The following is a 16,449-nucleotide window of genomic DNA, read 5'->3' as shown; positions in this document are numbered from 1 at the left end:
TCTGGGGGGCATCCACGCTGCTGTGTTTATCAGTACGCAGTGCACAAAACCAGGGAGAACTGATCTTGGAATACTGATGAACTTCAGCAAGACGGAGGAGAGGAAGAGAAGACACAGATCACCTGTGTTAGGAATGACAGAGGGGCCATCACTGCAGACTCCACAGGGCAGTTCTAGCTGCCTATATCTGGCAGCTTGGAAGAAATAGATCCGTGCCTCAAAAACCATGAGTTTCCAAGGCAGGCATTTTGCCAAGCAATCATGTTGCCCCCAGAGACCCCCTGCAAGCCATACTGAAGTATCGAGTTCAAGTCCTGCCTCTGCTTCCCACACAACTAACTTCCTGCTAATGGAGGCAGCAGGTAGGGGGGCCTGCCTTCCTTTGGGGAGCCCTGGGTGGAGTTCTGGGTTCCTGGCTTCAACCTGGCCCAGCTCTGGCTACTGTGGGCATTTGGAGATAGAACCAGTGTCTGTCTCTCCCATCATCTCTCTGCCTTCCAAGTGAGATGAAAATAAGCAAAAAATTAAAAAGTGAATTACCTGAATTAATCTAATGTAGAATATATGCCTTGAGTAGTTTTACAACTATTAAAGAAATTATGTTAAAAGCATTTCAGAAAAGAAATTTTTGCTTTCTCACCATTAACCACAGGTCTGCTGACAAAACCTCCTTTCTTTTTCTGCAAGTTTTAGTTAGAAGCTTCTGGAATTTTCTTTGTCTGAGCTGATGTCCTCTTCCAGGTATCTCCTGAGTTCTGGCCAGGGGATACCAGAGGGGGAAAAAAACGTTAACTCACCACTGGCTCAGAGGTCCTTTGAATTCTCATCCTGTTTTCCCACGTGCCTGCTGCTGTTCACTTTTCAGAGACCGTGAGCAGATGCTGGGTGTGCTCTGTCCAGGTTTCATAGCTGCACCTGGTGGGAGAGACAGGTGGGGTATAGTTAGTCTCCTCCCACCCAGACCTGGAACCTCAGTACCAAACTTCTACTCCTTGTCTGCTAGGTGAGGTGCGCAGGCTACATACGGCTTCCCCATTTCCCTATTCCATTGCATTGTCTGTAGTTACCCAAGTGGACTGAACTGCTGATCCCTTTTGTTTCCAATAGTACTTGCCTAACAGGTGGCTGGCAAACAAAGTGTTAACTGGGTGACATCTTTGGAATGTTGGCTCGCAGAGCCCTTGATCTTCAAAGAGGAATGTTGCTATCCATTCCATGTAAAAGTGCTTGTTCTTCCTTGTAACCTGTAGTTTTTAGCCTTGACCTTGTAACGGTGCAGTGTTGCCCAGTGTGAATACATCAAGAGGGCCGCTATTGTGTGTTCCACAGTGTTTAAGTAGTTGCACAAATTGTATTGGCATAGCGTTTTTATTACGTTACACACTGCAACTCAGATGTGCTGCGACTGAATTCCATTTGCTTGTGAGCCCCTCTCTCCTCTGAAGGCAAAAATTTAACCCTGGGGTGGGTGTTTGGGCTGGTGCATCCCACATCAGAGAACCTGGGTCTGATGCCTGCCTCAAGCCTCTTACACCAGCATTGTGCTAACGCAGATGCTGGGAGCCAGCAGGCTCAGAGTCCCTGCCACCCACATGGGAGACCTGTTGAGGTCGAGGCTCCCAGCTTCAGCTTGGCACACAGCACTAAACCGCTGTGGATGGGAGATTCTCTCTCTCTCTGTCTCTGTCTCTCTCTGTCTCTCTCTCTCCTCTCAAGTAAGAAATAAATAAAAATTTTAAAATAAATTTAGCCCTGCACTTTCAGGGTAACTCAGGATATGCGAGTTCAGGATTTGATCTTGTCCAGAAGATTGCTCAGTTAATGCATAGTTTAAACATAGCCACTTCAAAGTGCCTGTTCACAGTCGGCTATCTTCCCCATTTCAAGAGCTTTTCTGGGATTAGTGTTGTGCTGCAGTGGGTTAAGCTGCCTTCTGCAACACCAGCATCCCATGTGAGCACCGGTTCAAGTCCTGGCTACTCCTCTTATGATTCACTTCCCTGCTGATGCTCCTGGGGAGGCAGTTTTCAAGATGGACCAAGTGCTGGGGCTCCTACCACCCATGTGGAAGACCCAGATGGAGTTCCAGGCTTCTGACTTTGGCCTGGCCCAAACCTGGCCGTTGCAGCCATTTGGGGAGTGAACAAGCAGATGGAGGATCTCTCTCTCTCCCCCTCTCTTTCTCTGCCTCACTCTGTAACCCTGGCTTTCAAAATAAATTAATTTTTTAAAGGAAGAGCTTTCCCAAATCCCAAAGTGGCATCAGGAGGCAGGAAGAACATCTGTTCTCTCCAGCAAGCTTCTAGTCCTGTCCCAATGCATCTCGTGTGGTTGGGCCCGTATGTTGGACATGTCTGCTCTGGGTAGACCTGGCCCACCTGGCTTTGAGTATGCTGCTGAGACCTGTGGGTCCTGCCATGGCCTTGGAATGCGAGTCGAGTCCCTGGACCCTGTGTGCTCCTGCAGCCCTCACTCTGGGTCTCCTGCACTTGCTTGTTCCTACACACCGTGTTCCCCACTGGGATAAGCAGAGACAGCTCAGCCCCGGGAGACCCGAGCAGTGTCTGAGGCCTCCTCTCTGCTCCAGTGCCCTGTGCAGCCTTCTCTTGGTATTCTCCAGCATTCCACACAGAGGGTTTCCCCTCAGTTAAGCTGGGGCTTTCTCATTTTGCTCCTGTACCTTGTGCGGGTCACCCAGCAGTGGAGGTGCTGAGGGTGCTAGATTCCTTTTCAGAGAGCCAGGTAGTGTCTTAAACCTGGCGTTGTCCTCTCTAGTTCTCAACCAAGCTCTCCATCGCCTTCCCTTCCCTGCCCCTACCTGCGATGACTAATGGCATTCTCCTTTGAGACAAGATTAATATCCTAAAGCAACAGTTTTTATACACACAAGCAGTGACTGTTTCTCAGATATCCTGGGAAAATATGCTCTTATCTACAGTAGCAATGATAAGTAAAAACACAGGTTTCTTGGCACTCTGGCCTCAGAATCAGCCCTTAAGGCATTCAGATCTGGCTAAAAAGCCCATGAGAATATCTCAGGCGTGGAAAGCCAAGACACTGTGGCAAAAAAATGACCTAAATGAAAGATCTCTGTAAATGAGATCCCGGTGGAGAGAAGGGGCCATCAAAGAAGGAGGTACCTTTCTCTGAAGGGAGGAGAGAACTTCCACTTTGATATGGCCTTGTCTAAATAAGGTCGGAGTTTATGGACTTAAGAGGCTTCCATAGCCTTGGCAGCTCATGAAAAGAGCCTCAGGTGATTACTGATGACATAAATAGGAGTGTCAATTGTTAAATCAACAACGGGAGTCACTGTGCACTTACTCCCCATGTAGGACCTCTGTCCTTAATGAGTTGTACTATGAGAATTAATGGTAAAACCAATCTTCAAACAGTACTTTATACTTTGTGTGTCTGTGTGGGTGCAGTCTGTTGAAATCTTTACTTAGTATAGAGTTGGTCTTCTGTATATAAAGGTAATTAAAGTGAATCTTAATGAAGAATGGGATGGGAGAGGGAGCAGGAGTTGGGATGGTTGTGGGTGGGGGGGAGGTTATGGAGGGGAAGGACTGCTATAATCCAAAAGTTATACTTTTGAAATTTGTATTTATTAAATAAAAGTTTTCTATAAAAACAGGTTTCTTACAAATAAATACAAGAAATGCACACAATTTATAGGAATAAAACCAGGGAAGCCTACTGTGCAGTTGTGGTACAGTAGATTAAAAAAAGAGTTCAATAAATGGAGACTTCTCAGGTTTCTGTTAACATTGTTGATAAAGTCGATCTTCACAAATGCACACTTACAAAGATATTTAAGCTAGCATTTCAGTGTGATGATGGCATTTGGAATGATTCTAAGGCTCATTTGCAAAGGAAAATGCTCAGTGTTGGCCAATAAATACTTGTATGTAAAAAGAACACGGATGGGGCTGTTCTCTGAAACGGAAAATCAAGAGAGCTGAACTATAGTCATTGACAGAGGCCGAGTAATAGATCCATACAGTAATGAGGATGGACCCAGGAATAGGACAGTGATTAGTGGGACAGAAAATGCAGTCCACTATTCATGGGAATATGGGTTAAGATAAACATTGTATTTTACATTGAGACACATATTTTTCAAGGCATGATTTTTGGATAATTGCCTTTTCATCTGAAGGCAAAAAACATACTTCATAACATACAAGAAATAAATTTCAGTATATTTAACAATATATATTTAGTATAGTTAATAAGCTATGGAAATTTTGAGTAAAGCTTTATGGATATTTTATAATTGGGGGGTGGTGTAGAGCCTTCTAAGGAAAAAGGACAACTCGGAAGGAACAAAACAACATGCCAGCAAATTTGTGCAGGAGGTAAACTTTTTGACCCAGGATATTTGGTTTGTTCACTGCACAGAGTAGATTCTCAGGAAATGTTTTCTAAATGAATGGCAATAAAACAAATGATTAACAGATTGAAACACAGGCAAAGTAATGGGTAGAACACTTACCAAGTGTAGAACAAGTATTAATATGCAGAATGTATAAAGTGTGATGCTATGAACCAAAGCATAACTCAGCCAAAAATGTGCAAAAGCCTTGGAGAAGGAATGAAGCAAATGGCCAATAAACTCAGAGACAGATACTTGACATAATTTGCAACGAGGGAAATGCAAATCACAATGATAAATGTTGATAATATCTAGTTGTGAGGATCAGGTACACTGTGCTAGTGAGAGGGGGTAGCCCAGTAAAGCTGTTATGGAGGGAGATTTTGTTGCATCTTTTGACATTAAAAATGCCCATATCTCTTGATCCACCAAGTCCGTTTCTGTGAGTGTCTCAGAAAGTAGGGATTCTGCACAGGTATCTATTATACAGGGGTGCAAATCATCGTTTGTAACATGGAGAATTAGAAGCAATGAAAAGCCCAGTAATTTTGGCAACTTATTATTATTGCATACGTGCATAAAAAGAACATCATTAAAAAGAACAAGGCGGGGAGCCAGTATTGTGGTGCAGAGGGTTAAGCCGCCGCCTGCAACACCAGCATCCCATATGAACACTGGTTCTCATCCCAGCTGCTCCACTTCCCATCCAGCTCCCTCCAATATATCTGGGAAAGCAGCTGAAGATGGCCCTTGCTTCCCATGCGGAACACCCAGGGGGAGTTCCAGGCTCCTGGCTTCAGCCTGGCCCAGCCCTGGCCATTGCGGCCATTTGGGGAACGAGCCAGCAGATGGAAGATTCTCTCTCTCTCATTCTCTCAGACTCTGTGTGTCTTGCTACCTGTCAAATAAATAAGCCTTTAAAAAATAAAAAGAGTGTGATAGACATGTATTATCTGTCATCACAGAAAGACTTATTAGTTATATTGGTAAGTTTAAAGAGCAGATAAAAATATCAAATATAGGGGTGGACATTTTGTCTGGGGGTTAAACTCCTTGGTTAGGATCCCCGCATTCCTCGTTGGCTTGGATTCCCGGCTCCAGCTGCTAGCTCCAGTTTCCTGTTAATGCACACTCTGGGAGGTAGCAGTGCTGGCTCCAATGGCTGAATTCCAGCCACCCATGTAGGGGACCTGGCTTGGGTTCCCAGTTCCTGGCTTTGGCCTGGCCACGTCCCAACCATTGTGGGCATTTGGGGAGTGAACCAGCACATGGAAGCTCTGTCTCTGCTTCTCAAATAAATAAAAGTAATTAAAAATAAATAATAAAGTCACATGTAGAATGATCCATTTCTATGAAAAAAAAAAAGGACTATTGCTATGTAAGTGCATAAAAGAGGGACTGGGAGGTTGTATACTACAATGTATGTGGTGACCTCTGGGGAAGATAGTGGGGTGGAGGGTCAGGAGGCTTTATTATATAGGATTATGTTTTACTGAGATATTTTATAATGAGAATGTGTTCATATACTACCCGGTAATAAGAAAGAGAAAAAGAAAAGGATAAAAATAGAAAGCCTTGTGCAAAAATCAAGAAAGAAAGGAAGGGTGGGGGGAAGAAGGTTGGGAAGAGGCAGGGAAGGAGGTCGGGGTGCATGGTGGATGAAGCGTGCAGTGTAAGAGCTGGATGCAAACAAGCTGGCTTACTCTCCTCAACAGGCTGTCTGCCCCCTCCCAGCTGGTGCCTGTCGGGGGCTTGATGAGCCCAGCAGGGTGGTTAAGATCTCACTCTTGCCTGCTTTACCAGACATGGTGTGGCTATCAAGCACCCTGAAGGGGCAGGGTGCCTGGGAGTGCCTTCTGCGTGCAAATCAGCCTCTGTTGTAGTGGGTCTGACTCAGCTACACCAGCAGGTTGCTGGCTGAGGGCCACAGTTCTTCCCAGAAGTTACGATGGCTTTCCCTGGGGACCTGAGATGCCATATGAGTCTTGGGTATGGATGGTCTGTTCTTGGGCTTTATGTTTCTATCACGTTCCCTCGTGTTCTGGCGTTTTCCACCACTGAGGACGATTCTGACAAATACGTCTCTTGCTGCTGAATGAGCTCATCAGTAGGGAGGAGAGAACACACGAGCAAGTAAGCTCAGCCCCCATACTCATTCACGGGGCCACTTGGGACACTTGGCTCCCAACTGACTGTTGTTCCAGCTGCTCACGTGTGTTCGTTTTCTTGCTGGGTGTGTTCGTTTCCTAGGGCCACCACAACAAATTATACACTGGATGGCTTTGGACAACACAACTCTGGAGGTCTGAAGCCATGCTCCCTCTAGAGGCTCTGGGAAGAACCTGCCCCTTCCAACAGCCCCCAGCTGCCTACAACCCCAGGTCCTCCTTGGCTTGCGGCTGTGTCCATCCTCACCAGGCCTCTTGCTGCATTTCCTGGTGTCTTTGTGTCCCAGTGTCTGTCTCTCTTACAAAAAGACACCAGTCATTGGATTTAGAGCCCATGAGCTCTTCTTAATTACACCTGTGAAGATACAGTTTCCAAGTAGGGACATAATCTGGGGTTCCAGGTGGATGAGAGGGTTTTTTGGGGGATGGGAAAGGAAGCTGTCCAGGCCACTATCCTGAGCAGACCCCTCTTAGCCTTCTCTTTGGGTGACACTTCATTCCTTTGCTTTGTGGCTCAGTTCTCCTGTCCCTTTTGTCAATTTGTTTTGTGCTGGACTTGGTCATATGCTTTTGATGGTAAACCAAGCTTTGCATAGGTTACTTCTGCAAATACTTGTAGTGACAGTAACTCTTGGTCTCTAGACCTGTTGGGTCAGCCTTTCTCATTGTCTTCATTCATATACCCACACTTGTCTATCCCAATGCCTAGCTGTGAATCAGGAGTTTGGAAGGTTTCTTCAATTGATTCATGGCTATCATACAAGGCTATGCATGTAATTGATTCATAATAAACACTGGTTGAGTTTAATTGACATGCTCTTTTAGGGAGCAGGTGGAAGAAGTTTAAAAAATAAAACACATAACTCAACAGAACCCACTACATAAATCAAAAACACTAAGTTCCCAACTACTGTGGATTAGTTTTGATTGTTTTTGCTCTTTCTGCTTTTACTCTGTCCAGGAAGAGCGTCTGTGATTTCTGTTCACACCCTGGAAGGTCAGAACTTCCAGCTTTGGAAGCCAGTTTCTCTTGCTCTCGTGGTAGTTCATTGGGTTTGGCTACGTGTCTCTTTCTCCCAGGGTCAGCTGTTTCATGAAAAATGTCCATATGTGGTCCTTCTCTCAAAGAGCTAATGCAGGCTGAGCCGCTCTGTGCTCTTCCTTTATTTCCAGTAGGGAAAGAGATAATGGCAACAGGAGTGACGACAAAAAGCCTTCGTTTCATGGTGTGCATTTCTAAATGACACGAGCAAGCCATGCATTTGCAGTCTTCACTCTGTCTGTATGTGGTGGTTGCTGGCGACATGAGCATCACCATGGTTAGGTACGGTGGTGGGTCCCTGGGCCTCAGGAAAAGGACACGAATGGAGCCTGTCCTGGAGGGAGCTCTTGTGTCACTGGGCACGACTCCCAGTGGCTTCCTCCTTCATCAGGAAAGCCCTGTTTTTCATACTGGCCTCTATGATTCAAATGCATGTTCTCCTCCTACATGGAGCTACAGCTGAAAAAAAGAAAGAAATGCCTGTGTGTATGTTTGCTGCAAAGTCAGTGTTTTGTTCAACTTTGTTTATGTATTTTTTCCAGTGAATTGGTAGGAATTGTGTACTGCTGTGGTTTTAAATGTTTTGTGACTATCTTAAAATTTAGTTTATATGAATGAATTTGAACATCTTTTCACTTGATTATTGCTTATAGCCAGCTCTTGTCTATTTTCCTTCTGAACTATGGTCTTTTTCCTTTCATTCTTTATTTAGTGGAGCATTAAGCCTTTGACTATAATGTAAATTTTAAAAATACGCTATCAAAAAAACTAATAAATATCAAGTTAAAAAAAGTACTTGTGTGTTGGTAGCATGCATGTCTGAATGAAATGCATGGTGGACCAGGGTCTTGCAGGCTTCGTATGTGATGAGCAGAGGCAGGTAGGAAAGTTTTAAAAACCTTTCATAGGGGTCGGTGCTGTGACGCTGTAGGTTAATCCTCCATTTGTAGCACTGGCATCCCGTATGGGCACAAGTTCTAGTCCCAGCTGCTCCTCTTCCAATCCAGCTCTCTACTATGGCCTGGGAAAGCAGTGGAAGATGGCCCAGGTGCTTGGGCCCCTGCACCCACGTGGGAGACCTGGAAGAAGCTCCTGGTCTTAGAATCAGTGCAGCTCCAGCAGTTGTGGCCATTTGGGGAGTGAACCAACAGAAGGAAGACCTTTCTATCTCTCCCTCTCAGTGTCTGTAACTCTACCTATAAATAAATAAAATCATAAAAAAATTTTTATAACCTGAGTTTGGAATGCAATTTTATAGTATAAAATCTCAGTATTAAGTTAGATATGTAATTGAATTTGGCTGTTAAAATTGTTATTACTGCATGTTGATGTACAGCTACCAACGGGATTCCCAAGGGGTCCAGTCAGTTATACAGCATTGGCAGCAAGTGGATGTCTCCTGCTCTCAGTTCCAGGTGCTCTTGCTAACTTTGTGGCTAAGATTCTCAGACATAAGCAGCAAAATTCCCCTTCAGATGCAAGGGCTCCAAATACCTCTTCATATGTGCACCTGTTTCATAGTGATGGCACCCTTGCTCCTCCCTGAAGAGGTGATAGTCCCCTCTCCACTCTTCCATCCCAGGTGAAAGGCCAGGTGAGGCTGAGGCTACACAAGGTTGAGAGCTGGCTGGCTTGCTGCATGCATGTTGGAGTGGTAAGAACTATTTCAGGTTGAGGACTTTAGTCTCAGGCACTCTGCTGAGTGCTTTGAGGTCACTTAACCACATTATCCTCATTGTGCTCTGTACCAGGGATCATGGGTCAAATTTTTTAAAAATTTTGTTTGAGAGGAGTCAAAGAGTGAGAGAGAGAAAGAACCTGGAATCAATCTTGGTCTTTCAGATGAGTGGCAGGGACCAAAACCCATGAAGCATCTCTGCCACTGCCCCCCTGTGCATTAGCAGGAAGCTGGAATCTGGAGTGGAGCTGGGACTCGAACCCAGGTACTCTGAAGTGGGATGCGGGTGTGGGTGTCCTAACTTGTATCCCAGCCATGAGGCCAAATGCCTGCCCTGCCACCTCTTTGTGAGTGACCTGTGGTTTAGGAACAGATTCTGCATTTTAAAATGTCTGAAAAAACGTTGGAATATGAGTCACATGAAGACAGTGCAGAATCCGAATGTTGATGTTTGCGGAACACAATCATGCCAGCTCTGGTCCCTTCCCCACTGCAGCAGCTGAGCAGGCAGCTGAGACAGAAAGCTGGAGGACCCCAAAATACAACATGGGGGGACTACTTTAGAAAGCTTGAGGACAATAGAACTTTTTATTGTAGTGCAAAAAATTTTGAAATCCACAGACAGTATTTTTATGTTAGACATTTTCCGTGAACTCTCTGAAGACTTCCCTCATTCACTCCTTGGCCCTTTGTAAAGAAGGTTGGCTGGGGGCCGGCGCCGCAGCTCACTAGGTTAATCCTCTGCCTGCGGCACCAGCATCCCATATGGGTGCCGGGTTCTAGTCCCGGTTGCTCCTCTTCCAGTCCAGCTCTCTGTTGTAGCCTGGAAAGGCAGTAGAGGATGGCCCAAGTGCTTGGGCCCCTGCACCCACATGGGAGACCGGGAAGAAGCACCTGGCTCCTGGCCGTTGCGGCCATTTGGGGAATGAACCAACGGAAGGAAGACCTTTCTCTCTGTCTCTCTCTCTCACTGTCTGTAACTCTACCTGTCAAATAAATAAATAAAATCTTAAAAAAAAAAAAAGAAGGTTGGCTGAGCTCTGTTCTCTGTTGTGGGTTTCCTCATTCCATTTTACAGATGAGAAACTGGAGGCTAAGAGTTTTACGTTTGCCCGCAGCAATTTGTTCAAATGATGAGTGTATGAGATTACAAGTGTGGGGCCCCCGAGTCTCTTCCAGAGTGTCTCTGAACAGGCATTGGGCGGTGAGAGAAGCCACAGGCCGATTATTTGTGAGATAACTATTGGGTCTTCCGTGTCCCCTTGGAGAGTTCCTAGCAGGGGTTGGGAATGTCTAGCCCACAGGCTCTGTGAAGCCCATGAGATCATTTGGTCTGGCCTGGCCAAGGCAACTTCAGATGAGACTCGAAATTCGATAAACCTATAGCAGGCTGATTTTACAGTTGATGGTTTATGACCCCCAAATGATACTATAAATATCCAGACAGCCCTTGGCAGAAAGCAGGGTCCCCACCGCTGCCTCGGAGGGACTCCGTCATTGCCTGCACGTGTGCGTGAGCAAAGCAAAAGAGCGATCCGTGACAGGAGGAGGGTGAATTAAACACGAGTATAAAACCAGCTCAGCTTTGGAAGCCAAGGCACTGCCTTAGGAGCACTGATCCAGGAGGGGTGATGTGATGGAGGGCTCACACTTACTGCTGATAAGGGTAAAACTCATTTCCGAGTTGGAGAGAGCAGGCGATAACGCAGCCTCAGATGTTCGCAGAGCCCAGAGTCAGGGTTCCTCGGCTGGGCGGGCAGTCCCCGCCCTTGGGGAGCCCCGGTGTTGTTTTGCAGGTGTGCAGGAACAGTTTTGTTGCCGAGCTGTTTCATTTCCAGATGCAGCAAGTACTCAGGAGTGTCACCGTGCGTGTCTTGTGCACGCCAGGCTGTCTGTGTCCTCACGTGTCTTGTGCACGCCAGGCTGTCTGTGTCCTCACGTGTCTTGTGCACGCCAGGCTGTCTGTGTCCTCACTCTACATCCTCCTCCGTTGGAGCTGGCAGTGGACCCCTGCGGGGTAAGCCGCTGCTCGTGACATCAGCATTCCATACTGGAGCACCGATGTCAGCCCCAGTGGCTGTTCTGCTTCTCATCCAGCTCCCGGCTAATGTGTCCAGGAAGGCAGCAGATGATGGCCCCTGCCGCCCGCCCACATGGGAGCCTCGGGTGGAATTCTTGGCTCCTGGTTCCTGGCCTTGGTCTGGCGCAGTCCAGGCTATTGCAGCCATTTAGGGAGTGAATAAGTAGATGGAAGTTCTATCTCTCTTTTCGTCTTTTCTCTGTCACTCCGCCTGTTAAGTAAATCTTAAAAAAAAAAAAAAAAAAAAAAAGTCCCTCCAAGACGGTGGGAGAACATTCATTTGCTTAGGAATAAAAAAGCAACAGACGTACAGAAAAGGCTGGGAGTTCCTGATTCCTATTCATGAGTAGGATACTGGAGACGGCAAGTCTCAACACTGGCTGTGCACTGAGGTTCTGTCTGCACCATCAAACCCTTTGCTGTATCATTCTTGTTGTATGCCAACAGATACAAAGTTCAAGAGATATACCAGGGATAGGAATGGTCCAGCCACCTACTGGAGCCATGGTCCCTGCCTTTGCTGTTTAGAGAATATTGGGGGAGATGTTTCCTAACCAAGAGCCAGAATTACACGAGGAAGATCACAAATTTATGAGCATGAGGGTATTTTAACAAGTTTGTGGAAAATGAAATTAAAAGGTTGTTTGTTTTGCTGTAAAAAAATTGTTGCTCCCCCTCTTCGCGGAGGAACGACACAGGACCCTGCCTAGGCTTCATATCCGAGTCACGGCACCATTATCCCTCCTAGGCTTCATATCTGAGTCACGGCACCATTATGTCGCTCCCCCTCTTCGCGGAGGAACGACACTAAACCCTGCCTAGGCTTCATATCCGAGTCACGGCACCATTATGTCACTCCCCCTGTTCGTGGAGGAACAACACAGGACCCTGTGCTGTTCTTTTGTCTGCTCGGCCCTCCCCGGGTTTGCTGCTGGTTCTTCCCGGGTTGGCTACCGTACCTTCCACCCCCTGCCACTTTCCCCACTTCCGCGGGGGAGCGGCACACCGCCGGCTGGCTCTCTCGGGGGCTGCACAGGTGTTCCTCTTAGATGTTCCTGGTACATGTTGTCTCTCTCCTCCTTTATAGTCCTCTTCCACCAATCCCAACTCTGCTACCCACACGCTGAGTACGCTGCTCTCCTCCAATCAGGAGCAGGTCCTGCTGCTTATTGGTTGAACTGGAGGCAGCTGCGTAGAAGCTGTTTACTCCTCTCCCAGCGCCATATTGTGGGAGAGCAGATGCATAGAATAAGTCTTAATTCCAGTAACAGTCTAGTCTGAATTGCTCCCCACAAAAATATTGAAATCCATGCATATAAGTGGTCTTCAAAAGTTTATTGGAAATGTGTATTATGAGAAATTTATGCATGGATTTCAAAGTACTTTTGTGCCAAGATAAACTTACCTTTTAATTCCATTTGTCCACAGACTTTTGGAATACCCTCCTATATGCTGGAAGTCAAGCTCTTTAATTTTCCTATGATACTTTATGATGAGCAGAGGGAGACTTCTGCTTTCTTTTTTTAAAGATTTATTTATTTATTTGAAAGTCAGTTACACAGAGAGAGGAGAGGCAGAGAGAGAAAGAGAGAGAGAGAGAGAGAGAGGTCTTCCATCCGATGGTTTACTCCCCAGCTGGCCGCAGTGGCCTGAGCTGAGCCAATCTGAAGCCAGGAGCCAGGTCTTCCACATGGGTGCAGGGGCCCAAAGACTTGGGCCATATTCTACTGCTTTCCCAGGCCATAGCAGAGAGCTGGATGGGAAGTGGATCAACCGGGTCTTGAACCGGCAGTCATATGGAATGCCAGCGCTTCAGGCCAGGGTGTTAACCTGTTGCGCCACAGTACTGGCCCCAAGACTTCTGCTTTCTAAGAAAAGCTGCTGAGTTGTTTCTCTTTCAAAAATATAGAATTAAAATATTTGTATTTATTTGAGAGAAAGAGGGGAGGGGGAGAGGGAGGGAGAGGGAGAGGGAGCGGGAGCGGGAGCGAAGGGGTTGGGGGAGAGAAAGTCTTTTCCATCCATTGCTTCATTGCCCAAATGCCTGCAACAGCTGGCTGTGACAGGCTGAAACTCAAGCCGGGTCTCCCACGTGGGTGGCAGGGATCCAACTACTTGAGCCACCACAGCCTCCGAGGCCCTGCATTAGCAGGAAGCTGGAGTCAAGAGCCAGAACCAGGTACTGAACCCAGGCCCTGCAATGTGGCACGTGGGCAGCTTACTGCTAGACTAAACCCCTTCCCCTCATATATCTGGGTTTTTAAAAGACTTGAGAAAGGTCGTTGGTTAAAAATAGAAAATCCTTTTCTCTTTCATTATTTCCACCTGGAAGCCTACTCAGCCAGTCACGTCTTATCCCCATCCCTGTTTCTGGGCAAGGTGTCAGGATGGAGCTGAGAGAACCGGTCCCTCCTTTATACACGGCTGAACCTCTCCCACGGTCTCAGGTGGCACAAACAACCTGAATGATGCTGCCCTGGCATCTGCCATGCGTGGGGAGCAGCCCACGGAGCTGCCCTGTCTGGCAGGTGTCTGTGGACTGGAGAGAGGAGCCCTGCTGCCCTCAGTGCAGTTATGTGCTCCTGGCGTTTTCAAAGTGGGTTTGGCTTTTTTTTCTCTTCTCTGCTACTCAGTGGGATTCTCCGTTTTAAACACTTACAAGGCTGGGCAAATGTTTTTCAGCTTAGATTGATTTCGTCTTTCCCATTCTCTCCCTCCCATTTCCACCTCCACTTCTCTTGGTCTTTTTCTGGTAGGAGTGTTTATCCCAACATTCTAAAATCTCACATTTAGATAATGCTGGGTATGCACTTGCCAAGAGCCCCCTGGAGCTGTCCAAATGCCTCTGGGAGATAAGGTGGCAGCTGGCTCTGTCCCATCTCCCAGAGCAGGAACAGAGGAGGTAAACAGCTCACTCAAGATCACTGTGGAAAGACCCCTTCAAAACTCAGTTTCTTGGGGCTGGTGTCGTGGTACAGTGGGTGGAGCTGCCACTTACAATGCCAGCATCCCATGTTGGAGCAGTGGTTCAAGTCTTGCTTGCCCTGCTTCTGATCCAGCTTCCTGTTTATGTGCCTTGGAAGGTAGCAGAAGGTGGCCCAAGTTCTTGGACCCCTGTCACCCACGTGGGAGACTCAGATGGAGTTGCAGTTTTCTGGCTTCCGCTTGGCCCAGCCCTGGCCATTCTGGCCATTTGGGGAGTGAGCCAATAGATGGAAGAGTTCTCTCTCTCTCTCTCTCTCTCTCTCTCTCTCTCCTTTTAAAATAAACAAATAAATCTATTTTTAAAAAACCTCAAGATCTCAAGGGGCATTTGCTGTTCCCCGCACTCTGGATGCTGAAGCCTCAGCCTCATAGTGGAGATGGACCCCAGTGTCTTCTCCCACAGGGTGACTGTGCTGTGACAGAGGGAGTGGGTTTTATTGGTCCACAGATAACTCCTTCTTTAGTTCTTTCCATCTACTGATTCTGCACCAAACATTTGGCACAGATAAGAGTCGTCCTTTGCTTAGGGCTACCTTCTGTAATCTTCCTTTTCTTGGCTTGTCTCCAGTGAGCTGACTTTATTTTCTGTTCTCTTTAAAACATTTCCTCCTGTCCATTAACCCAACATCTCAACTTTTAGGAATATGTATCACAGAAGTAAATATATTAGCACTCAGTGATCTAGGCACAAGGATGTTGAGATAGACACACACACACACACACACACACTCACTCACAAATAGAATTGCTTGAATTGCAAAAACATGGAACCAACCTGAGTGAGGACTCAAAGGGAATGGCTGAGTAAATTCTGGTACATGCATAATGAGATCTAGTACGTGATTAGTGTAGATAATGTGTTAGATCCATATCTGCTGTCCTAGAGAGATGGGCAGGATGCAGAGTTAAGTGAGAAAAGCAAGAGATCTCACTTTGAGAAGATACGTTAAATAGAGAATAAATGATGCTGTTAACAATGGTTAAAAAGTTTGGGGATGGCATGAAGTGAGGAGGGGACCTGAGAGACAAAAGGGACAGGAATAGAGAAAAAGTGAAGAAAATGAAGTGGATGGCCTGCCTATCTATGTCTATCTATCACCTACCTATCTACCTATCACCTATTTTTGTCTATCCTATTAATTATCAATCCATCATCTACCTATCTGTTATCTATCAATATCTATCAATATCTGCCTATCTATCCCTATCATCTATCTATATTCCATCATTGGCTTTTCCTATCTTATAAGAGCTATCTCAACCATTGTATAATAAAAATCCATTAGCTTTAATCATTAAAGGTGATTGTTCCAACAAATCAAAAGGAAATCTAGGGACTGTTTAAAGTATTATGAGTTGAAACTGAATTTCTAGGTCATTATGAATGATGAATGGCTTGAAAATCATTTGCATTTTTCTAAGCTGCTTCTTTGCTATAGAGGAAATGTCCCTTTCCTCTCAATGCTTCAGAAAAAAAAATGTTTCCTTTCTTAAATCTAGGGAACACAAAGTCAGGTTAGGGACACTCAATTCAGTTAGGAAATTTGCTAGTTCCTCGGGGAAGCAGGTACTGTACAGATAGAGTTGAGTGTGTGTGTTTGTGTGTGTGTGTGTGTGTGTGAGAGAGAGAGAGAGAGAGAGAGATAGTAGCGTCTCTGCTGAGGCAGCCAGCAAGATGCTGCTGTGATTTCTTATGATGTGGATGCTCTCTGTCAAACTCTTTTTATTAATCATTTTCTAGATTGAATTATTCTCATTTTTACTTTTGTATTTGATGCTGTAGAAATGGCTGGTGATTCAGCCCCTGCCTTTTTCAAAAGAGGAGTCTCAGAGCTGTAGCTCTGAGATATAGACTCAGAGCTTATCCTGATGGCTCTACTGTTACAAAGGGAGATGGACAAGGATGTCAGCCATCCATGGAAACAGTAACATTAACCATTCTATTCCTTGAATTTAAGATGTTCATTTTATATATTAACTGAAATCTGAGTGCATCTTACCTCACTTGTATGCATTTATTAAGTTAATATGGCAAGTAATGGCCTTGGAAGACACTGGAAATCCTGTATTAGCTGGTCCCTGAGTTCTGGATATTTTATGCAATGAGCACATCCCAGA

General features: G+C 46.0%; 1 protein-coding gene across 9 annotated transcripts in view; it reads left to right on the top strand.

Annotated features, from left to right (window-relative positions):
* Positions 1–16,449, top strand: part of FRMD3 (FERM domain containing 3) — a 287,141-nt gene that overhangs the window by 184,955 nt on the left and 85,737 nt on the right. The gene's annotated exons all lie outside the window — the stretch shown is intronic.

This window comes from Oryctolagus cuniculus, chromosome 1 (assembly GCF_051225735.1).
Source record: "Oryctolagus cuniculus isolate XC-2025 breed Fujian yellow rabbit chromosome 1, ASM5122573v1, whole genome shotgun sequence".
Classification (NCBI taxonomy): Eukaryota; Metazoa; Chordata; class Mammalia; order Lagomorpha; family Leporidae; genus Oryctolagus; species Oryctolagus cuniculus.
This window is presented reverse-complemented; position numbering and strand designations above follow the sequence as displayed.